Raw genomic sequence first — 23,749 nt, forward strand, 5'->3', positions numbered from 1 at the left:
ATACTCTAGAAGTGTTGTTGAGTAGAGTGGCAGTCAAAGTGCAGTTTAGCCTTGGAGACTATCTGTTTACATGAGTATATCAACGTGCTGCAGGAAAGAACAACACAACAAACACGTTTTCGTCTGTGTTCTGTCTGTCATCTGTCTGTCATCTGTCTGTGTTCTGTCTGTCTGTCATTTGTGCATCTTGTGTATATAAGAAATTGCTTTATTAGGAATAACCCCTTGAGATATGCTATCTCGTTTTCGAGGGGGGCCTGTGTGAGGCCTGGCGTCACATCTGCAACTATCATAATGGCTGCTCTGAATCACCGTAACAGGCAATGAATCACCTTAACATTTGTTTGTTTGTTCACCTGCGTGTCAAAACTACTGTATTGTGGGTCAATAAAGATGTATTGATCCACAATGCACCACACAGAAGAGAAAATTCAAGATGGCTAAAAGTTAAGATTATGTGTGATGTTTTACATTTTAAGTGTTTAACAGATGCTTTTATCGACCCTTGTGGAGCACTTTCCAGATGCAAAAGTGTAGGTTTTAATTGACAACGGTTTCGGCCGTAGCCTTTGTCAAGTCTTACAAACAACATAGTGCATGACAGCCATTAAATAGACAGGTAGGCTAGAAAAAAGCAGCAGCAGACCCCAAACCCCCCGGGCCCCCACCACCCCACCAGGGTTTCCGTTAACCGGTAATTACCGGTCTTTGTCCGGTAAAATTTGTTGAAGTCCGACAAATTGAAAACTCGTCGGACATAATGTCCGGTGAAAATAATTCCCTCTAAGCACAATTTGAATACAATTCGCTAAAGTTCACATTCTGATTCCTTCTATTTTAAAAAAGACGAATATATAGGCTATGTATTTATTTTATTATGATATGATTTGACACCGGCATGATGATGACTCCTAATGTGTAGGCTGGCCTATGCGAAACAGCGGTAATAGTCAGGTGCCACATGGGATTGATGCCAGATGGGATTACAGCCTAACCAGTCTATTACCGCTTAAACCCAGTAGCCCATTCGGCGATAACCCAGCCCATCTGGCAACCCTGCCAACCCGGCCACCATAATAATACGCAAACGTTGCAGCTCAAAGTGCACCATAGCGAGCGATTAAATTAATGTAAACATGGCAAAACAAAGTAAGCTTAGCAATTACTTCATGAAACCAAGCAACAATGAGTCTGAGGAGAAGTCTGACTCTGAAGAGATGGAGGCGGCTGACGCCGTCGTGGTGAGCACCGGTTGCGCGAACAATCGCAGGCCCTCCGCCGGGAGTTCTTCCGGGACAACGCGTGCGTGTCCGACGCCCGGCTGGAGGAGCTGCTGGCTCGGGCGCTGGAGGCCAGTAACTACGGCGTGTCCGTGCTGGGGAACTCCAGCGAACCCAACTGGGATTTCATCTCCTCCCTGTTTTTCACCAGCACCGTGCTGACCACCACGGGTGAGTGCGTGTGTGCGTGTGTGTGTGTGTGTGTGTGTGCGTGTGTGTCTGTGTGTGCGTGTGTGTGTGTGTGAGACAGCGAGTGAGAGAGAGAGAAAAAACCTAATTAAAATGTCATCGTATCCCAGCCTGCCTATCAATTGTTTCTCAATAAACAGTTATGTTCTCCTCATTGTCATACTCCCGAGTCCGATTAAGTATGATTTGACAGGCAGCTAAACGAAATGCCTTCCCAACCAGCGAGACCTGGTTATAGAAATGACGTTGTTTTATTGATAAAAAAAGGGTAAAACTGGAAAGAGAAAATAGAAAACTCACATTAATCCCAAACAATTTAACAGACTTCAGTTAACGTAATGTGGAGTCCGTTCATTGATCGATGCTGTCTGTTCAGTTACCAGTGAGGCGCCCGTTCAGCGCTGGACATAATGGCATAGCACGCATGCGAATCATGTTATATTATTATATATTATATTGATTGAGTTTTGATTGAGAATGTTTATTTTGGTCCCCTATACAATTCACAATACAGATATAAGAAAATGTACATAGTCACAATTTATAACATCAGGACCAAAAAGGTGTAGGCTGAAGCCGTGGCTTATTGCGCCTACCCTTGTTACATGTATGCATGTCCCCCCATGAATGCATAATCAAAACATTGAAACTTTTATAAACAAAATGTCACTTACGCATGTCAACAAAAAGTTAAAAAAATAAAATAAAAAATACCAAACAAAAACTATATTTAAACCTCTGTTTTATACTTGTTAATCATCTTATTTTTAAATAATTTTTTAAATCCTTTTAATGTACTACACATTTTCATTTCCTTTTCAAAAGTATTCCATAAATTAACTCCTTTAACTGTTATACATCTTTGTTTTGCATTTGTTCTAATCTTTGTTTTCATAAACATACATATTCCTCTGAGTTCATAATTACTCTGTCTAACTTGAAATAGTCTCTGGATACAGTCTGGAAGCATCTTATTTTTTACTTTATACATGACTTGTGCCATTTTGAAGTCCACCAATTCTTTAAATTTAAGATCATAGGTGTTTATGAATAATTTGTTAGTTGGTTCTTGATAGGCAGCTCTGTTTATCATTTGTATAGCTCTTTTCTGTAGTAAATAAATTGGATTTGTGATTGTTTTGTATGTGTTTCCCCACACTTCCACACAGTAGGTTATGTATGGAACTATTAGAGAACGGTACAATATGTGTAATGAATTTGGATTAAGTATGTCTTTCGTTTTATGCAGTATTGCAATAGACTTTGATATTTTAGTCTTTAAGTGGTTTATATGTGTTTTCCAACATAGTTTGTGTTCTATAACAACTCCCAAAAATTTGTTTTCATAAACTCTTTCAATTTCAACATTATCTATCTTGATTTGTACTAGCTCGCATCTAATCGTATCGGATGAGAAATAGACATTAAATGGCATATATAGGCCGCTACACAACAGTAATCACCGCGACAAACAGCTATATTATATTTTAATATGATGACCGGAATATCTCACGTTTGTCCGGTAAATCGAAATCTTCCCGGACACGATGTCCGGCGGCAATTTTTTCTAACGGAAACCCTGCACCCCACACACCCGACCCGCCCCACCACCAGCACACCCGGCCCAGCCAAGCAAGCACAGACCATAATAGCCCCGCACCTGGCTAGCCAAGCAGGTGCCCCAGCGGCAGAACAGACCAGGCACACGGGGCAGCCGGGGGCCCCCGAGGAGAGGCCCGAGGACCACCGGCGCATAGCAAGCAAGCAAGGGCGAAGAACCCATACACTGTGTATCCAGGAAAAGTTCTGTGCATATTATCAGCGTTCACACTGTCCATAAATTATTTAAAGTTATTTCTGCATCGTTCTGCATCCAGCATTGGGCACAGATCCTGGTACTGGCACTGGTACAGCCTGGTACTTCAGCACCCAGGTACTCTTTCCTGCCAACAGAAGATCTCAAGCGCAGTTATGATGCAACAACACAACAACAATAACAGCAGCTGGTAAGCCCCCTCTTAAAATGCTTGCCTTTGACAAATTAATCAAGCCTTTGACTCTAACATGTCAACAAGATGAAACAAGAATTTTTAACCTGGCTTTATCCAATGTTCAGATTTAAGTTCTTGAATATTATGCAAATTAGTGCATATTTAATTAGGTAACGCCTCATTCTAAACATACAATTTCAGAAAACTTGTAATACAAAAAAGAATTGTCTTAATGTAAGTGATTAACTGGGGAAGTTTCATAGTGATCTATTAGTTAACATGTTTACCATATTCACCTGCCATATCTCGCCTACAGGTATTTTGGATTTGGCCCTCTGGCAAAAAACCCTGGGATTGTTTTTTTAATAAAAGGTCCCTAGAAGTCAAATCAATCATCAAAACATGTTAGCCAGAGAGTGGTCACGGAATTTTGGTTTTTGGACAGACCCTACTAATACAACCTGGTGATGGTCCAGGTACAGCCTGGTGCCGGTCCTGGTACTGGTCTAGGTGCTACTGGCAGCTAAAATGATGAATGATGCTGGGTCTGCTAAGGGCACAGGGACATCAGGTTCAGTGGGACAGAGTTGTCCAAAATATACCAAATGACAGCTAAATAACTTCCGTCCAGCCAGGTGCTAGGTTACAAGCTAGTGGATTACAAAACACAGTTTTGAGTCCTTACTCAATAGATTCATTTCTTTTCACAGTCAGCTTTCCCTCGTTTCATCCATAGGCTTCCCTACTTGTCTTGCGCATGGCTGTCAAAATAAAAGTCACGGCATAAACACCTAAGTGAAAATCAAAATGAACAATTCCAAGTTAAATACAACGACCCCCAAATATATACAATATAACTTAGACAAATTGTCTTTAAAGGGGTCATTTACAACCTGAACACTTTCCTTTCCTATGTCCTCTTCTGACAACCATTCATAACTCGAACGTTATTTGTGGAAATATATCCATCTTTGCTCAAATTACACACCGTCCTCTATCTACAGGTAACGTAATGAAAAAGGGCGGGGGACGGACGGACGGACGGACGAGACTACCAGTTCCAACTTCTAAAGGAAATGATGAAATTGACACTTCTTAAACCTTCACCACATCAAACTATACACCATCCTCTATTGACCTATTCTACAGGTAAAGTAATAAGACCTGTGGGAAGCTTCTCCAATTCGGTTGTTAAGTCTGACGTCAAACGTGACGTTTAGCAATTTCCGGGTCCAAACCAGAAATTCCCCGCACCAGAGTACCAGTGTACTACAGCACCAGAGTACCAGTGTACTAAAGCTGTAGAATGACAGTTCAATCGTTTTTTTAGACTCGGATCTATTCATACAACAAGGGACACAGCACTTTCCCGTTTTCCCATATTTGTCAGCGTCTTTGAGCCTCGGAAAAGCGCTATATAAATATAATTAATTATTATTATTACTGAGGCATTTCGAAGAGAGCGCCTCAGCCAACGTTGGATCCGGAAACACGTCACGACTTAACAACCGAATAATGAGCACCTGACACTTTGACACTTAGCTATGTCATGACCCCACTGTGACATCAACACCAGGCAGCCAGGCAGGCAGGCTGGGGACACATGGGAAGGGGAGGGGGAGAGGGTTAACAGGTGAAGGTGAGCTTGAAAAGGTGGGTTTTGAGGGCCTAGTTTAAATGTTGGGAGGGTGTTGGCCTGTCTGATGTGGTTGGGGAGGGCGTTCCAGAGGGACGGGACTGCGGCTGAAAAGGCCCTATCGCCCCAGCTCTTATCATACAGACAGGCAGGCAGACAGACAACCAGACAGACAGACAGAGGGATTGATAGACAGATAGGCAGGCAGGCAGGCAGACAGATAAACAGACAGACAGACAGACAGACAGGCAGATAAACAGACAGGCAGACAGACAGGCAGGCAGACAGACAGACAGACAGATAAACAGACAGGCAGACAGACAGGCAAATAAACAGACAGGCAGACAGGCAGGCAGACAGACAGGCAGGCAGACAGACAGATAAACAGACAGGCAGACAGACAGACAGACAGGCAGACAGACAGTCAGACAGACAGGCAGACAGACAGACAGACAGACAGACAGACAGGCAGGCAGGCAGACAGACAGAGGGATAGATAGATAGGTAGGTAGAATGATAGATAGATAGATAGAAAGAAAGTAATATGATCTTACCTGTTGGAAGTTTCTCCAATAATGAGCACCTGACACTTTGACACTTATGTTTAATGTTACAACTGTGTATTTTTTATATTATGTGGTAGCTTTTGTAGAAAAGCAACTGTGTTGCTAATGCTAACAGAACAGAAGTTATGGGTTCCGGCAACCCTGTACCAGTGGTAAATGTCTCCACAACCCCCTTCCTCTCATGGTAAATTGCTTACATAACTTCTGTTCTGTTAGCATTAGCAAACACAGTTCTTTTGCACACATGTTATTGACAAGTTGCTGAGGCACTGTGAAGTCTTTTTGGGACCTACAGCGGACTTGTCAATGTTCTGTGGAAGATGAAGATTGAAAATGAAAAAATACATTTCAGAAGTTCTATTTGCAATTTGTCTCTGTGTAGTTTGTTATTCTTAAAGTAATTGTTTTGAGTGGGGCAGTCCCACTCATATTTAAAAAATGTTATTGGACAGATATAGGGAAGACAGACAGGAAAGTAAGGGAAAGAGGGCATGTGCCGGATGACCAGTGACTGGACCAAGAGTGTTCCTTTTTCCTTCCTTTGCGCTGTATTGTACAGTGCATTCTTATGTATGAAAGGTGCTTTATAAGTATCTAAATAAAGCTTATTATTATATTACTACCAACATGTGTATCCTCCAGGCAGCAGTTTTTATAATCTTATGTTAAATAATGTTAATAAATAATGAATAGAACACACACACACACACACTCAACTCACTAATAGTAATAGATTAATGTATATCATATTCAGTTTTGTAATAATTCTGCTACCTGTTTAATCTCTGCTAATTTAAGCCTTGACGTTGAAAGAAAATTATGAAACGCCCGGCTATGACGTCATCAAAAGACGCCAGTGTTTGTGTTTTTGTCAGAGCAGCATTTTCATTCTATCTGATCAAAGGTTGATTCCATTCTCCTTATGCAAGACAACGTATGCAGCTCGACACTCCCGGAGTGTGATTAAATAAAGCATCGCGTCGCAGGTAAGGACAACTAAGATATTAGCCAGATGAATAATAACTTTAACTGGCCAAAGGCAAATGCGTTGGTTCTTTTGTAGCCTATTCTAGTAGCGTCCAGTATGGCGCATGTTAGCCCCGGTGTGTGTGTGGAACTAGAGGCCCTAAAGGCCACATGCACTAACATACACCTTTTACTGTATGTCACATGTTATTTATTCATGTTAGCCCCGGTGTGTGTGTGGAACTAGAGGCCCTAAAGGCCACATGCACTAACATACACCTTTTACTGTATTTCACATGTTATTTATTCATGTTAGCCCCGGTGTGTGTGTGGAACTAGAGGCCCTAATGGCCACATGCACTAACATACACCTTTTACTGTATGTCACATGTTATTTATTCATGTTAGCCCCGTTGTGTGTATGGAACTAGAGGACCTAAAGGCCACATACACTAACATACACCTTTTACTGTATGTCACATGTTATTTATTCATGTTAGCCCCGGTGTGTGTGTGTATGGAACTAGAGGACCTAAAGGCCACATGCACTAACATACACCTTTTACTGTATGTCACATGTTATTTATTCATGTTAGCATAAGAAAATAAAAATTACAATGAATAAAAGCAAATATAAGAAGTAAATAGATAAAACATTTAAAAAGACAATAGTTAATGGAAAAAATACATTGATAGAAGTGTTTGTGTTTAATCATAACTGGTGTAAAACATGAAGGTTTTTAGCTTAGATTTAAATATTTTAAGGGTTTGGGCCTGTTTGATTTCTTCAGGGAGTTTGTTCCAGGAGCATGCAGCAGCGTGACTGAAAGCTGCTGCACCGTGTTTTTAGGAAGAATTAACGTAATGTAACGTTGTGTCATCGCAGGACCTCGTTTTATTAGACTAATCACATTGAACCTTGTATTAGAATCCTCCCCAGGTTGCTAGGTAACAACCCTCCCCAGGTTGCTGGGTAACGCCCCTAACCAGTTAGCAGAAGCAGGCAGCTTATCCACCCTCTTTAGCTACGTTAGCTGCAGCTATGACAAACTGTTGACATGAGTGTGCTCTCCAGTCATCCCTATCCCAGTGTGAGTGGGGCATAATTGGTTGATTGACACCAGCTGTGTGACATGAATGATTGAGCCAGCTGATCCTATATATGTGACCATTCCCACAATAAACGTTGCTTCCTTGATAACATGAACCATGTCTGACAGCGTATGATTCCTCCGTTCAGTGTGTAGTCCGATCGTTATGGTCTTAGCCAATACGCAATAACCAACGTTTAACAGGTTATGGGCCCAGAGTGCTACCATGGCGAGACAATCGGAAAGAAGTTCGCGTTGGTCTCGACTAGCGTTTGACGGAGATGACGAAAGGTACGAACTGTGGGAAACAAAGTTCATGGGCCATCTCCGGCTACAGAAACTGAAAGACACTCTCAAAGCAGACCTTCCCTTAACAGCTTCGGCTCAGGAGTTGAGAGAAGATGAGGAGAAAAATGCAGAGATTTACGCAGAGCTCATTCAGTTTCTAGATGACAAAAGTTTGTCGCTCATAATGCGAGACGCACCAGATGACGGACGAAAAGCCCTAGAGATATTGCGCAATTATTATGCGGGTTCAGGGAAGCCAAGGGTTATAAGTCTCTATCCAGAGTTGACCACACTGCAAAAGTCTAACAGTGAAACAGTGACCGACTATATCATTCGTGCAGAAAGGGCAATAACTGCACTGAGGAATGCAGATGAGACTTTGAGTGATAGCCTACTTGTGGCTATGGTATTGAAAGGACTGCCCGAGTCATTTAAACCCTTTGCGATACATGTCACACAGAGTGACGAGACCATGCCTTTTTCTGTGTTTAAAACTAAGCTCAGGAGTTTTGAGGACACTGAGAAAATGCGCGTAACGGCGTCGGAGGACAATGTTATGCGAGCCCAAGCCCTCTCTGACCGGGGTGCCCAGAACGCCCAAAGCGCACGTAGCCAGAGCGCACAGCGAACAGACATTGTGTGCTACAAATGTGGCCAAAAGGGACATATCAAAAGGACCTGTCGACGCAAGGTGTGGTGTAACCACTGTAGGAGCTCCACACATCAAGGAGCCGCCTGCAGAAGGAGACCGGACCAGGACGATGCGCGAGGGGTGTCCGAGCAAGTGAGTGGTCATGACAACACTTACGCGTTTCTGGCTAAGGACAAGCCAGGACGCAGTGTTACGAGGGGCCTGATGGTGGACACCGGTGCGACTGCGCATATTATCACCGACCTGGCCAGGTTCAAGGTGTTCGATGACGGTTTCCAGGCCGAGACGCACTGCGTGGAGCTGGCGGACGGCACGAGGAGCAAAGGGGTCGCAGAGCACAGAGGAGATGCGGAGGTGTGCTTGGTGGACAGCCGAGGGAGGCGACTGACTACAACGCTGCGAGGGGCGCTGTACATCCCCTCATTCCCCCAGGACATCTTCTCGGTGAGAGCAGCCACAGACACTGGGGCAACTGTGATCTTCAGAACAGGAGAAGACATTCTACAGCACAGAGACGGTACTGCATTTCACATCCATGAGCATAATAGACTATATTATTTGCCCACAGTGGATGACCAATGTGATCAAAGTAAGAGCTGTTTTGATCTAAAGACATGGCATGAAATTCTAGGACATTGTAATTTTGAGGATGTTCTGAAACTCCAGAATGTTGTTGATGGTATGTCAATTAAGGGAAAAATTGATAAGTCTAACCTGAACTGTGAAGTGTGCACTCGGGGAAAGTTTGTACAGAGCTTCAACAGGAAGCCTGATAGAAGGGCCAAAAATGCTCTAGAGTTGGTGCACAGACCTAGCGGGTCCAATTGACCCAGTGTCCATAGATGGACATAGATTTGCACTTTCGTTCACAGATGACTATACTAGTACTGTGTTTTTCTACTTTCTTAAGCACAAGAGTGATACTGTACAGGCGACAGAGCAGTTCATAGCTGACAACGCCCCGTATGGTAGGATCAGACGTATCAGGTCAGATAATGGTACTGAATTTACAGGGAAAGAGTACCAAGGGCTACTGAGAAGAAATGGTATCAGACATGAGACATCATCTCCATATTCGCCACATCAGAATGGCACTGCAGAACGCCAGTTTAGGACTCTCTTTGACATGGCTCGATGCATGTTATTAGAGAGCAAGCTACCCAAGGTGTTATGGCCTTATGCAGTACAGACTGCATCTGTAGTGAGAAATAGGTGTTTTAACAATCGCACAAAACAGACACCTTACATGATGCTGACAGGGAGACGTCCCAATATGTCTAGGATGCAGAAGTTTGGAACGGTGTGTTATGCCTACAAACAGGATAAGAAAAAGCTAGACCCAAGGAGTGAGAAGGGCTTCTTTGTAGGGCATGACAAGAAAAGCCCAGCTTACCTGGTTTTCTATCCTGACAGTAGAAAGGTGAGGAAGCACAGACTGGTCAGATTTATGCCAAAGACGATGGGTGAGCAGCAGACACAGACTGAGATATCAATAGATGATGAGGACTGTGATGTGCCACAAAGGGCCAGCACGACTAAGCAAAGGGACGCGAGTCCAAAGACAGCTGGAGAGCATATTCCTGTGACCAGGCCCGAACAGGTGCAGTCTAGGGAGAAACAGGAGTCTCCACGCTATCCTCCCAGGGAGAGGAAGAGACCTGATTATTTTGGGGACCGTGTCTATGAAGTAGGAAGTCAGGACCAGGCACAGGTAAACATTGATTACTGCTACGCTATGTTGTGTAACGTACCTTTGACCTACAGTGATGCAGTGAAGTCACCCAAGTCTAGAGAATGGGTCAGTGCTATGGACGACGAAATGCAATCATTGAGAGAGAATGGTACGTTTACTTTGACTAACTTACCCCAGGGCAAAGTTGCAGTGGGGGGTAGATGGGTGTATACAATCAAGAAAAATGCAGATGGTTCAGAAAAATACAAAGCACGCTATGTTGCAAAAGGCTACAGTCAGAGAAGGGGTGTTGACTATGAAGAGACCTTTTCTCCCACAGCCGATTTAACCAGTGTTCGAGTGTTGATGCAAAAAGCAGCACAGGAGAATTTGATTTTACATCAAATGGATGTCAAAACTGCCTATCTTCATGCACCGATAGATTGTGAGATATACATGGAACAGCCAGAGGGTTATGAGCAGACATCTGGCACAGAGACAGTGGTGTGTAAACTAGAGAAGTCACTGTATGGTCTAAAACAGTCTGGCCGAAATTGGAACCATTTATTACACGACTATCTAATGGTGAATGAGTTTGTGCAAAACCCTGCAGATCATTGTGTATATACTAAAGAAACGGAACATGAGAAAGTGATCATGATTATATGGGTCGATGATTTGGTTATTGCTGCCAGTAACGAGAATGCACTGAATGTTGTAAAAGAGATGCTCTCAAAGAAATTTCAGATGAAAGATATGGGCAAATTGACACATTTCCTGGGAATCGATTTTGAACAGTGTGATGGATGTGTAACAATGTCACAAAAGCAGTGTGTAAAGAACATGCTAGAGAGGTTTGACATGCAGAACTGTAAACCCCGATCGACGCCTTGTGAGCAGACACTCAATTACACTGAAGGGGCAGGATTAATGAGTGATGTCACTCGGTACAGAGAGGTCGTCGGTAGCCTCATCTACCTGACTATGTGTACTAGGCCAGATCTTTGTTTCATAGTGAGTAAACTGTCCCAGTATTTTACCAAACCAACCGAGGAGCATTGGGCCACTGCCAAACATGTATTGAGGTTCTTAAAGGGCACCAGTGATAAAGTGTTGTGTTACAAAAGGTGTAACTCTGATTTGAGATTACAGGCTTTCAGTGATGCTGACTGGGCAGCAGATGTCACAGACCGTCGTAGCACAACAGGTTACTGTGTTAGTCTACATGAGAATGGTCCATTGGTCTCATGGAAGACCAAAAAGCAACCAACGGTGGCGTTGTCCACATGTGAGGCGGAGTACATGGCATTAGCTGCAACCACCCAAGAGTGTTTACACCTGACTCAACTGTTGACACATATGGATGCATGCAAGTATGCACCACCCATTGTCCATGAGGACAATCAGGGAACGATTGCATTAGCTAAGAACCCAGTCCGCAGACAAAGATGCAAACACATAGATATAAAGTACCATTTCATCAGGTCTACAGTACAGAATGGACAGATCTGTTTGCAATATTGTCCCACAGATCAAATGGTGGCTGATGTGTTTACCAAACCAGTAACTAAGGACAAATTGGTTAGGTTCACAAAGGTTATGTTTGGGAGAGAAACCACATCAGTGTGAGTAAGGACCAAGCGGTCAATTTTTGTTTTGGTTTTCTTGCTTTATTTTTTCAAAGTGTTATAAGAGAATACTAGTGAAAAACTGAAGACTGTTTGTAAATGATGATGATGATGTATATTCTTGTTTCACAGGAGAGGAACAATATCAGTGCCAGCTTTTGTTTGTTTGATTGATGGAATGACAGCCCCAAAGAGTGTTATGGAAATTGTAGGCTACTGATTGTTATTGATTTGTTTATTTTTCTCTCCATCTTGGTCAGGTGAGAGCAAGTGGGGGTGTTGACATGAGTGTGCTCTCCAGTCATCCCTATCCCAGTGTGAGTGGGGCATAATTGGTTGATTGACACCAGCTGTGTGACATGAATGATTGAGCCAGCTGATCCTATATATGTGACCATTCCCACAATAAACGTTGCTTCCTTGATAACATGAACCATGTCTGACAGCGTATGATTCCTCCGTTCAGTGTGTAGTCCGATCGTTATGGTCTTAGCCAATACGCAATAACCAACGTTTAACACAAACAAACCAGGTCATGCAAATTGTGCTGTTTCAACAACCGAGGTCCATCCCAAGTCAGTCCCGATCTTCCAACGTGCAGCTGACTGTATTATTATGAATGAGGCACAATCAATTCTGCATTTTCAGGAAGGCTGGACTTGACATCGGCAGCAACTCCTCCTATTCAAGACCCAGCTGCAGTTACAACAGCTAATCAACCAACAGTAAGTAACTGGATTGAGACATGAAATTAAACACATTTGATCATTTCGTTGCTAGGTAACGCTAGCTAACTCTAGCTAGCTGATAACAATGGCGGATGCTAGTAGCGGTGGACTAACCAACACAGCCAGCAGTTCTTTACCAAAGCAAGTTCAGGGGCCAGGTTTTGCACGCTTGGTTGTTACACAAGTAACCAGCTTGTTGTCGAAGCACAAACTGGTTAGAACGAGGCTAGGATTTAGCCAGTATGATTTGAAGCCTGTGTGCTGACTTATATAAGCTGTAGTGGTTTTATATCATGTTATACTGAGAAATGTAAGTCTCTCTGAAGTAGGGGTGAAATCTAGCACTCAAGGAAGGCCCATTTCCTTCCTGAAAGGGATGTGCCAAGATCTGTGGCGCAGTGAACAATTCTGACTATGGACAAGGCCCATAACTTATGTAATCACAGATTTGTATAATATGATTGGTTCCCAAGAATAGTGACCTCATGACCAAGGACAGTTCTATATATATGAGTCCCACCCATCGTTGGGGGCTTTTTGCTTTCTGCTTGCTTCTTGCTGCTGCGCTCATGTAAACTTGGCATAATAAAATGCCTCTTTGGAGACAATTGATCTAAGCTCTTTTTGCTTTGTAAGTTCTACTAAATCTATTAAGAATCAATTATATCCACAACAAAGCAATATCACATACGTACTGTTATACTGAATATCAGCACGGCTATGATTCGGTCGTAGGTATGAGGCAGCAGAGTCTAATGTCTCTTAGGGCAGGAGCCTATCTCCTGTTTCCGTAGCATGTGGTGGCTTGATACAAGTACACCCCCTGGACATGACCCTGGTATGTCGCAGGGTCTTACCCCCCCCAATCCAACCCTTAATGCTGAGTGCCAAGCAGGGAGGCATCGGGTACCATTTTAATAGTCTTTGGTATGACTCGGCTGGTGATCGTATTTAGGCATGGGCCTACTCTCCACCCCCCGCACCAACCTACGGACCTTCGGGGGCAGAGCTTTCAGTGTGGCAGCTCCCACCCTCTGGAACTCTCTCCCCACAGCAATCCGCAATGCCCCTACCCTGGTCACTTTTAAATCAGACCTCAAAACCCACTTGTTCTCTAAGGCCTTTGGCCCCTAGTCTAGTTTTGTCACTCTCGTTGTCTTTGTTTCTTTGCTTTGTTTTTCTGTTCTGTCTGTCTGACTTTCTGTCTATGAAATCTGTTAAGCGTCCTTGGGTTTGAGAAAGGCGCTATATAAATCTAAGCTATTATTAGGGATGTCCCGATCCGATATTGATATTGCATATCGCCGCGATATTGGTCCTGAATGCTGGATCGCAGATCGCAGCAGAAAAAAAATAGGCAGCGATCTGGGGCTCGCGATCCGGCGTGTCACTCACGTGATGACAACAGTAGTAGTCAGTGGTCACGAGCATGAGAGTTGGCTAGTAGCTACCTGTGTGTAATGAGTCTCACAATGTCATGATGCTAGCTGGTGAAATCATAAACCATTTGTTTACGTAATTTTTCGGTTGTTTACATAGTCTGAAACTACAGATGGTAAGCTTTCAAATGATGCGTCATACATTGAAATCGGAAAAAAATTCAAGACGACACGAGTATTTGAATGTTTGTTTGTATCAATGTTGAATGGTGACTGCTAAAAACGCTGCTAACAGCTAGTGCCTAACGTTTCGTTCTAAAACGAAATTATGTTTACAAGCCAGGTATCACTTACCGGTAGCCTCTGGCAACAGTGAATCCAACCCACAGATTATAAGTATTTAGTGATCGTTAAACTGTTGTATATTATATCGAGTGGTACTTAAAACAAGTTGCCTGTTATGAAAAAAACGAAAAGCAGATATTGTTGACACCCCTTTGATTCTGGGACTGGTTTCTGGTCTCACCAGCAGCGTCACTAGGCTACACTTTTAAAAAGGGTCCTATAATTGATTTGCAATTTGTAAGAGAAGATAAATAGAATAAAAACATGAAGGCACTAAAACTAGAAATCAGACAGTAGGGTAAACGTTAAACGTAAACTCTTTTTTTTTTTTACAATGCTGAATGCTGCAGTTTAAATTGTTTTAACTTTAAACCAGTTGGTCACTGAGTACTGCAGAGTACTGTTTTGTTGCTTGAATAAAGGCTGGCAGTCTTTAATAGCCAACTGTTGTTGTGGACTATACTGGGGAAGTATTTGTTATTATTCAGGAGTAAAACAATAAATACAAATATCGGATTGATATCGGTATCGCAGATACCTGAAGCCCAGGTGTCGGTATCGGTATCGGTAGTGAAAAAATGGGATCGGGACATCCCTAGCTATTATTATTATTATTATTTCAGGAGTTTCATTCCACGTGTGTTGGCAATTCAGAGTAATGCATATCCTATCTGTGGGTCCCATATCTTATCTGAAAGGTTTTTATAATCTTAATTTACCCTCCACTGTTTGTGCCTCTACCTTTGTTTACTACACAGATCCACCTCACAGCCCAGCTACCATGTCTGAACACAAGTCCACAGACTCCCTGGGTTCTGGCTGTGGTTCTCCAGCCCAGACAAGCACACAGCGGGGTCCAGAGATGCTGGCAGTAAAGCTGGAGGACTGCAGTCAAACACTGGAACAGAATGTGGTAGTGAAAGAGGAGGAGGGAGAAGTGATGGTGAAAGAAGAGGAAGGAGGAGAAGAAGTGGTGGAGAAAGACATGATAGTGAAAGAGGAGGAGGAGGGGGTGTAGAGGAGAAAGAGAGTGAGTTGGATGGTAAGTTCATGCGATGAATTTGGCCAATGTTAAAATGGTATTTACTGTTGAACCCCTAGTCAATGGCCCAATCCCGATTCTCTTTTCTACCACTTCGGCTCGTTTTGGAGTCACTCGCTTTGGAGGGCCTCCGAACAGAGCCACAAGCCGTAGTGGTTCCCCGGGGGAAATGGGACAACCCTTCACGACTAATACGTCATCCGTAGTGTAATGAATGGGTTAATTCATAGTCAGGACAGCGCATGCGCCTTAGAGAGAGTTCATGATATACCAGTAGGTGACTGACAGGTGTCGAGAGAACCGAAGTAAACTGGTTATACCTTTGTTGAACCCAGACTCAAGTGTCTTATTATTCTATGTCCAAGTGACATTACACATAGTATCGTAGAAAAGCATTGACGCTCGCGATTCATTCACAACTTGAATGAACTTGAACGCTATCAATCGATCAAACAAGTCATCAAATAAAAAAGAACAATGCTTCATTATCAGACCATGACAGAATAAGCTCTAACCTGTATGAAACCTGTGCTCCTACCCTGCCAGTCTGCACTGATTTAGGACAACAGTGCAACAACTTCGAGGCTGAACTTTAGTTACATTTACGGCGTCATATGCCATCAAAGGGAAACATGGAAAAATGCATGACTTACAGATTTAATTTTATGACGTTACGAAATCCGATGTGACAGGAACGCTGAAGAAACAGCCGCTGTCCACTGCATTAGTTAACTACATGTCCTTGATGAGTCTCCCGCTCACTGCCCTCCATCAAAAATGGCACATATATAGTACTAATACATATAATAGTACATAATAACAACTGCTCGGATTAGATTGCCAGTTGTTTTGGTATAATAACAACTATAGCGTCATATACCACCAAGGGTATATTCGCGTCTATCATGCTGTCAAACACCACAGGTAATAATTTATTTCTAAATAAACATGATTGTACATCTCTGAAATGGAGATCGTGCTGTGCTTGACACTTCCATGGGACTGACGTCGGGGCAGCGGAACACGGTGACTGTCAGCCTGTGACAAACGCGCAGATATGAGTGCTCCGGTCTGTCCTGCTGGCTCCGGTGTCCTGGCCGCTGTCCTGAGCACGCTGGACTGTGGAACTTTCTATGTTAAGCATAGGCACAGCACCTCGACATAAAAGCGATTTCTTTTGTTATGCTTGTTATAAAGAAAGGGTCTATAATGCTTGAAATAACATTAAATTATATAACCCATCAACAATATTACATAATAACAACTGCTCGGATAGGATTGCGTGTTGTTTTGGTTTAATACGTGCCATAGCTGTAAATAAAACATGGAAATAGATCATGCGTGTCTATCATGCACACATCAGCCTAACGTTAGATAGATAACTTCACATTAAATATGTCTATCATCATCCGCTGTCAAACGCCACAGGTAATCTTTTATTTCTAAACAGGAATGTACATCTCGATGTGAATCGCGCTCCTTATGGGAAGGCTGTGCTTGTCGCTTCCATGAGGCTCTCCTGCATAGGCATAATAGCGATCTTTTGTTGTTATGCTTGTTGTAAAGAAAAGGTCTATGATGCATTGAAATGACATTAAACTAAGATAATACGATGGTTATCATATTTTTTCAAGTCTTTAATTACAAGTAATTCCAGAAAAAGTAAATGACATTTCAGGCTCGCTTCCGTATTACGAGAGCGAAAAGAACATTTCTGTAGATGTTTCGCAATGCATGCCGGAAGGGAGTCTCATGGCTCCGAATCGAACGAGGGTCAAGATTTTCTCCGTTTGGAGCCAACCCTAACCCTAACCCTAACCCTAAATGAGTAATGAATTGGGACGCCACTACGGCTACGCGTGAATGCGCAAAAAGGAGATTAGGGCTGAAAACAGAGCCAGAGTGGTGAATTGGGATTCACCCTAAAGGCCGATTTAAAGTTCTGCGTCGAATTTACGTGCGTAGCTTACGTTCCCTACGTAAGGGCTCTCGCACTTTACACTTCTGCTTAGGCCGCGCTGCAATTACACCGTCACATCGCTAGGTGGCAGTGTGTTTTCTATGCCCCTGTTCTGTGCCTCTTCCGGTTAGGAAGTCAACGGAGCTCAAAGCTCAAAGCGGCATAATAGCGATCTTTTTGTTGTTATGCTTGTTGTAAATAAAAGTTCTATGATGCATTGAAATGACATTAAACTAAGATAATACGATGGTTATCATAATTTTTCAAATCTTTATTAATAAGTAATTACAGAAAAAGTGAATGACATTGCTATCATGGCTTCCGCATTTTGGCCGACGAGAGAGTCGGAATCTTGTCTGAATCATGTGCTACCAAGCGGACCAATCACAGAGCTGACGCGTACGCGTACGCTCTGACGCGTACTTAGATTTTTTTGAGAGGAGCGCGTCAAGGCTACGCACGGTCACGCGGGACTACGTAAGCTTACGCGTAGCCTACGGCGTCGACTTTACGCAGAACTTTAAATCTGCCTTTCGTCTCCTAATCCCCAAAATGCATTTCGCGTCCAGAGTTGCAGAGTTGCGTCCAGGGTTGCCAGATGGGGCGGGTTACCGCCGAATGGGCTACTTGATTTTGAGGTTATAGAAAGTTTAGGCTGTAAATTGTCAATCCCATCTGGCAACCCTGTACGCTTTCAGCCTCGTCAAACTGTCATACAAACTTGTCATACAGCTTTTGTTTACATTGTCCGATAGCCTGGGAACCGAAAGCTTGCAATAAACATCGTTTTTTGCACATATTTGAGTGTGCAGATGCTGCTTTCTTGCACTCTATTTGATATTCTTCAGCTGCAGCACCCCAGCTACACACTGTGTAACCCTAAAGGCCGATTTAAAGTTCTGCGTCGAATTTACGTGCGTAGCTTACGTTCCCTACGTAAGGGCTCTCGCACTTTACACTTCTGCTTAGGCCGCGCTGCAATTACACCGTCACATCGCTAGGTGGCAGTGTGTTTTCTATGCCCCTGTTCTGTGCCTCTTCCGGTTAGGAAGTCAACGGAGCTCAAAGCTCAAAGCGGCATAATAGCGATATTTTTGTTGTTATGCTTGTTGTAAATAAAAGTTCTATGATGCATTGAAATGACATTAAACTAAGATAATACGATGGTTATCATAATTTTTCAAATCTTTATTAATAAGTAATTACAGAAAAAGTGAATGACATTTCTATCATGGCTTCCGCATTTTGGCCGACGAGAGAGTCGGAATCTTGTCTGAATCATGTGCTACCAAGCGGACCAATCACAGAGCTGACGCGTACTTAGATTTTTTGAGAGGAGCGCGTCAAGGCTACGCACGGTCACGCGGGACTACGTAAGCTTACGCGTAGCCTACGGCGTCGACTTTACGCAGAACTTTAAATCGGCCTTTCGTCTCCTAATCCCCAAAATGCATTTCGCGTCCAGAGTTGCAGAGTTGCGTCCAGGGTTGCCAGATGGGGCGGGTTACCGCCGAATGGGCTACTTGATTTTGAGGTTATAGAAAGTTTAGGCTGTAAATTGTCAATCCCATCTGGCAACCCTGTGCGCTTTCAGCCTCGTCAAACTGTCATACAAACTTGTCATACAGCTTTTGTTTACATTGTCCGATAGCCTGGGAACCGAAAGCTTGCAATAAACATCGTTTTTTGCACATATTTGAGTGTGCAGATGCTGCTTTCTTGCACTCTATTTGATATTCTTCAGCTGCAGCACCCCAGCTACACAGCTACTCTTATCACGGATGAGCGGTGGTATTTTCACTACATTAACATGATGAAATGCATTCTTAGAACAGGCTAGTCGTCATGATTACAAATATGCCACTTGAAATGCATAAAATCCACGTTTATTTGTGTCTTACACACATGTTCACCTAGTACAGGGGTCGGCAACCCGCGGCTTTGGGAGCGCCGGCGTTCCTGTGGGTCTGAGAGGGTTTAACTTAAAATAGTGAAAAGAGGACGAGGGAGGCTAGTTTTCATTTGGTACTGGAGTCTACAGTCTGTCGATTTGTCAATTTTTGGGCTGATCTCTTGGTTTGCTCACTTCCTCCGGATGAAATTACAAACGTATCCATATTTTTTCTCAGGCTAGTATAGCCAGATAAAAGTATCAACCCACCTGTTAAAAGGCACCAGAATACACGAAATTGCATCTACTCTGTTAAAAAAATGTTTTGGGGGAACCCCCCCAGACCCCCTTTAAGTTATCCTAGTGTTTCACTTTTGTAAAACACAATACGTTTGCATTCGGTTGTATGCATATGTGCTAAGGCTTATGTATTTCTAGCCTACTTAGTAATTTTGATAGTAGGCTAATATTATAGCTTATATAGACACTTACAGCATGTGTTGCCTTCATTATAAGGCTTATATAAGGCTTTAAATTGTTTTGCGGCTCCAGACAGATTCGTTTTTTTGTTTTTTGGTCCAATATGGCTCTTTCAACATTCAAGGTTGCCGACCCCTGACCTAGTATTTGACTGCTTGTAGCCCAATCACGAATGATCCCAGTATTGTCGTTTCAGACGGACAGGTTGGGTTGTTATTGTGCTTGCTGCAGCCCACGATATGTTATTGCTCATATATATTTATTTTAATCATGTTATTTTACCAACTGTTAAGACAACAATATAGTAAGCTAGTTACTTGAGATATACTTAAGATATTGGCCCCCCAAATCATTTTACAACGTGTAATTATGTTACGATATTTCTGTAGAGTGTGTGAAGGTAAACGTAGGGTGCGTTCGTAAAATCGCTCAGAGCGCCGGAGCGCACACGGGGTGCAACGTCATAAAGGGACCAGGTAATTTGATTGGACAAGAGGCATTCCATGAGTGCTGATCATATTTCCAGGGCGAATTTACGAACGCAGCTAGCGAACAGAATACGCAAAAAATCGTCAGATCAGATATATAAACGGGTTATTTTGGTAAACTGGACATATTTTGGGAACATATGTGGTTACTTTCTCGCCTGAAAACATTAAAACTTCATAAAATGACATGTTAACACTTGTAAAGCCAAAATTACGTATTTTAGCTAATGGAGGTTTAAAATGGAGGTCTAAATTCGCCGCTCCCGGCGAAATGCATTCTGGGAGGCATACTCTGGGAGTATGCATAATTTCGGATACTACTGTACTCTTTTTGTGAATTTAGTAGGTAGTATGCAGTATATACTCATTGAGTATGCTAGTATGCAGTATGCTAGTACGCTATTCCGAACACAGCCACAGTGTTGAAGCGGAAGACCTCACGAGAGATTATTAAGTTTATAACTGTGCCTGAGGGGAAACAGTACACCATAAACCTGCTACAATTCTCCCTGGTTGTAACTAGTGATGGCGAGATGAAGCTTCATGAACTGTTGAAGCTTCGTGTTGCTTCATTTGCTCTACTGCGCCATCAAGTGGACAATAAATGTATAGCAGGCAGAGTGATAATGACACCGTGGCTTTGGTGTGTGAAACTTTGAATTGAATAAATGTGCTTGTGTTACTAGGAACAACAACATTTTATTCATTTATTCATTTTTATTTAAAAATAACAACTTCTCCACAGTGCTGTGCTTCAGGTGGTTTCTTTTCTTTTTTAGATGATTTCACCTGCGTTTACCTGTCCCTTTTCTGTTTCGAGTCTCGCGCCAAATCCGAGCCACTTCCCGAATCGGTCACGTGGACACTTCGCCTCTTACCATATACGTCATCAACACATGCCTCTTACCATATACGTCATCAACACGTGCCTCGATACGCGCATCACAAATATCTGCCTCGGTTACTCGACACACGCTACGAAGCGTCGACACGGAAGGACACATCACTATCGATCATAACAACTTCAACAACAAACAGGTAAGGAAACATGACCCGTATCTTTAAAGTAGGCAGCTGGTTCATTCACCTGAAATGTCCATGAATGCTCTAAGTTAGACCAATATGTGCTGAGGTTTGATCTGAAGAGATGAACCGTGGATCTGTCTGTATGGCTCTCTGGTGGGGCTGATAACAAAGCGCTGCTTTCCCGCCCAGAAGCTGCGCGTTTCTTTACATGAAATACAATATAATTGTATAAACAAATAATATAATAGTTAGTTTGTTTACATGAAATACATCTCAAGAGTGGTGTTTTAGAAGAGTGGCTAGCCTGCTACTTGTGTTTAGTTAGCTTGTACTATCAGATCTCACGTTTTGTATGTGTGTGTGTGGTATTGGTGGTTGTTCGTTGGTGGGATCAAATCTGTCTGACTTTCTCAAACATTTTCTTCTGCCTGAGAGTCGCGAGATTGTGGCTGTCACAGACTGGATAAAGCAACAAGCCTTCATTGTCTTGACACATGTAACTGAATCAGAAAAAGCCATATATGCCTATATTTATACATATATATTAGGGGTGCAACGGTTCTCGTTTTTTTTACGGACGGTACGGTTTGCGTTCCACGGCTCAATTCACTAGTGAACCGTGACGGTTTTCGGTTTATGCTGCGATTTGGCTGCGTTCGTAAATTAGCTCTGAGAGCGCCGCAACAGTTTGAGGAAGCCCCGGATTCCTACAAGTCTGCGGTGTGGGGTCATTTCGCTTTTCCCGTTGAATACGACAATAAGGGGGGGAAAACAGTGGACAGAAATATTACTGTCTGCAAGCTCTGCTTAAAGCGTGTGCCATATGCTAATGGTTGCACCTCTAACATGAACCAGCATATTCGCCGCTACCACTCAACGATAACACTGACTGGGAGCAGGAAAGCCAGTCAGGTAGCGTCAGTGAGCAGACAGCAGTCTCTCTCTGATGCGTTCGGACAGACGTACACTACCACTTCAGAGAAACACAAAAAAATAACCAATGCAGTGGGGATGTTCATTGCAAAGGATTTGCAGCCCTTTTCGGTGGTTGGAGATTTGGGTTTTTCGAAATCTGATAAAAACTCTCGAGCCCCGTTACAGTGTCCCCTCCCGTACATCATTCAGCACCAAAATAATCCCCGGTATTTACCAAACAACGCGCAGAGGCATTGAAGACGATTTGGCAAAAACACAGAGCTTTGCACTGACTACGGAGGGTTGGACCTCCCGGGCAACGGAGAGTTACCTCACTGTCACGGTCCACTACATGTCACCGGATTGGGAGATGAAGAGCGCAGTACTGCAAACTCGTCCACTATACGAAAGCCATACCAGCGCGCACCTGGCAGAGGAACTAACAAATGCAGTGACTGAGTGGAAATTGGAGAGGCCAAACATAACAATTCCCGTAACAACAGACAACGCAGCAAATATCGTAAATGCGATCCATGAAGCTGGTGGACTGGGGCCACAGATCGGCTGCTTTGCGCACGTCGTAAATCTCGCTGCCAAGAAGGCAGTGGCAATAACCCCGGTGTCCCGCCTCCTGGGTAAGACCAGACATGCAGTCACTTTCTTCCACAAAAGCACCACAGCCCACCATATTCTGACAATTAAACAAGATATGTTAGACTTACCAAAACACAAATTAATCCACAATGTCGCAACTCGTTGGAATACAACACATGACATGTTGGAACGCTATGTGGAAAGTGTTACTTTTGTAGTGTGAATTTGTTTTCCTCCTGTTTGTATACGGGCTACCAGCTGTCAAGGCTAAAGTGCACTTTTACTTTCGAAAGTGTTTATTTATTTTTGGACATTTGAAAGTGTTTTTTGTTTATATACAATTATATATACATTATATACATAACATATACATGTGTATGTTAAAGTTCCATATTATGTATAAGCAAAATAAAGTAAAGTAACAGTTTGTAAATAAATACTAGCATTTGTTTCTGAACCGAACCGTACCGAAAACCGTGACCCAAAATACCGAACCGTACCGAACCGTGGGCCAACTGAACCGTTGCACCCCTAATATATATTATATTTATGTATTTTACTATTACTTGATGTGTGTGTGTTTTATCCTAGTAACAGTGAGTGTGTTCATGTCCTCCCTGTTGGTAGAGTTACTCCCAGGCTGGTAAGAATGACAGGTGGAGGGAGTAGAGAGTTAACCCTTTTATGTTAAGTGTCTGGTTAGGTGTTGTTTTTTGTTTGTTTGTTTTTGAGAAATATACTATTCACTGTAAATGCTTCCTTTGTTTCCACTGCACAGATTCACCTCACAGCCCAGCTACCATGTCCAAACTCAGGTCCACACAGTCCCCTGGTTCTGGCTGTGGTTCTCCAGCCCTGGAAAGCACACACGGCCGATGGATGGTGGCAGTGAAGCTGGAAGACTGCAGGAAAACACTCAAACTCAATGTGGCAATTAAAGAG

Source organism: Nansenia antarctica (genome assembly GCF_963989245.1).
Source record: "Nansenia antarctica genome assembly, chromosome: 7".
In the NCBI taxonomy this organism is placed as follows: domain Eukaryota; kingdom Metazoa; phylum Chordata; class Actinopteri; order Argentiniformes; family Microstomatidae; genus Nansenia; species Nansenia antarctica.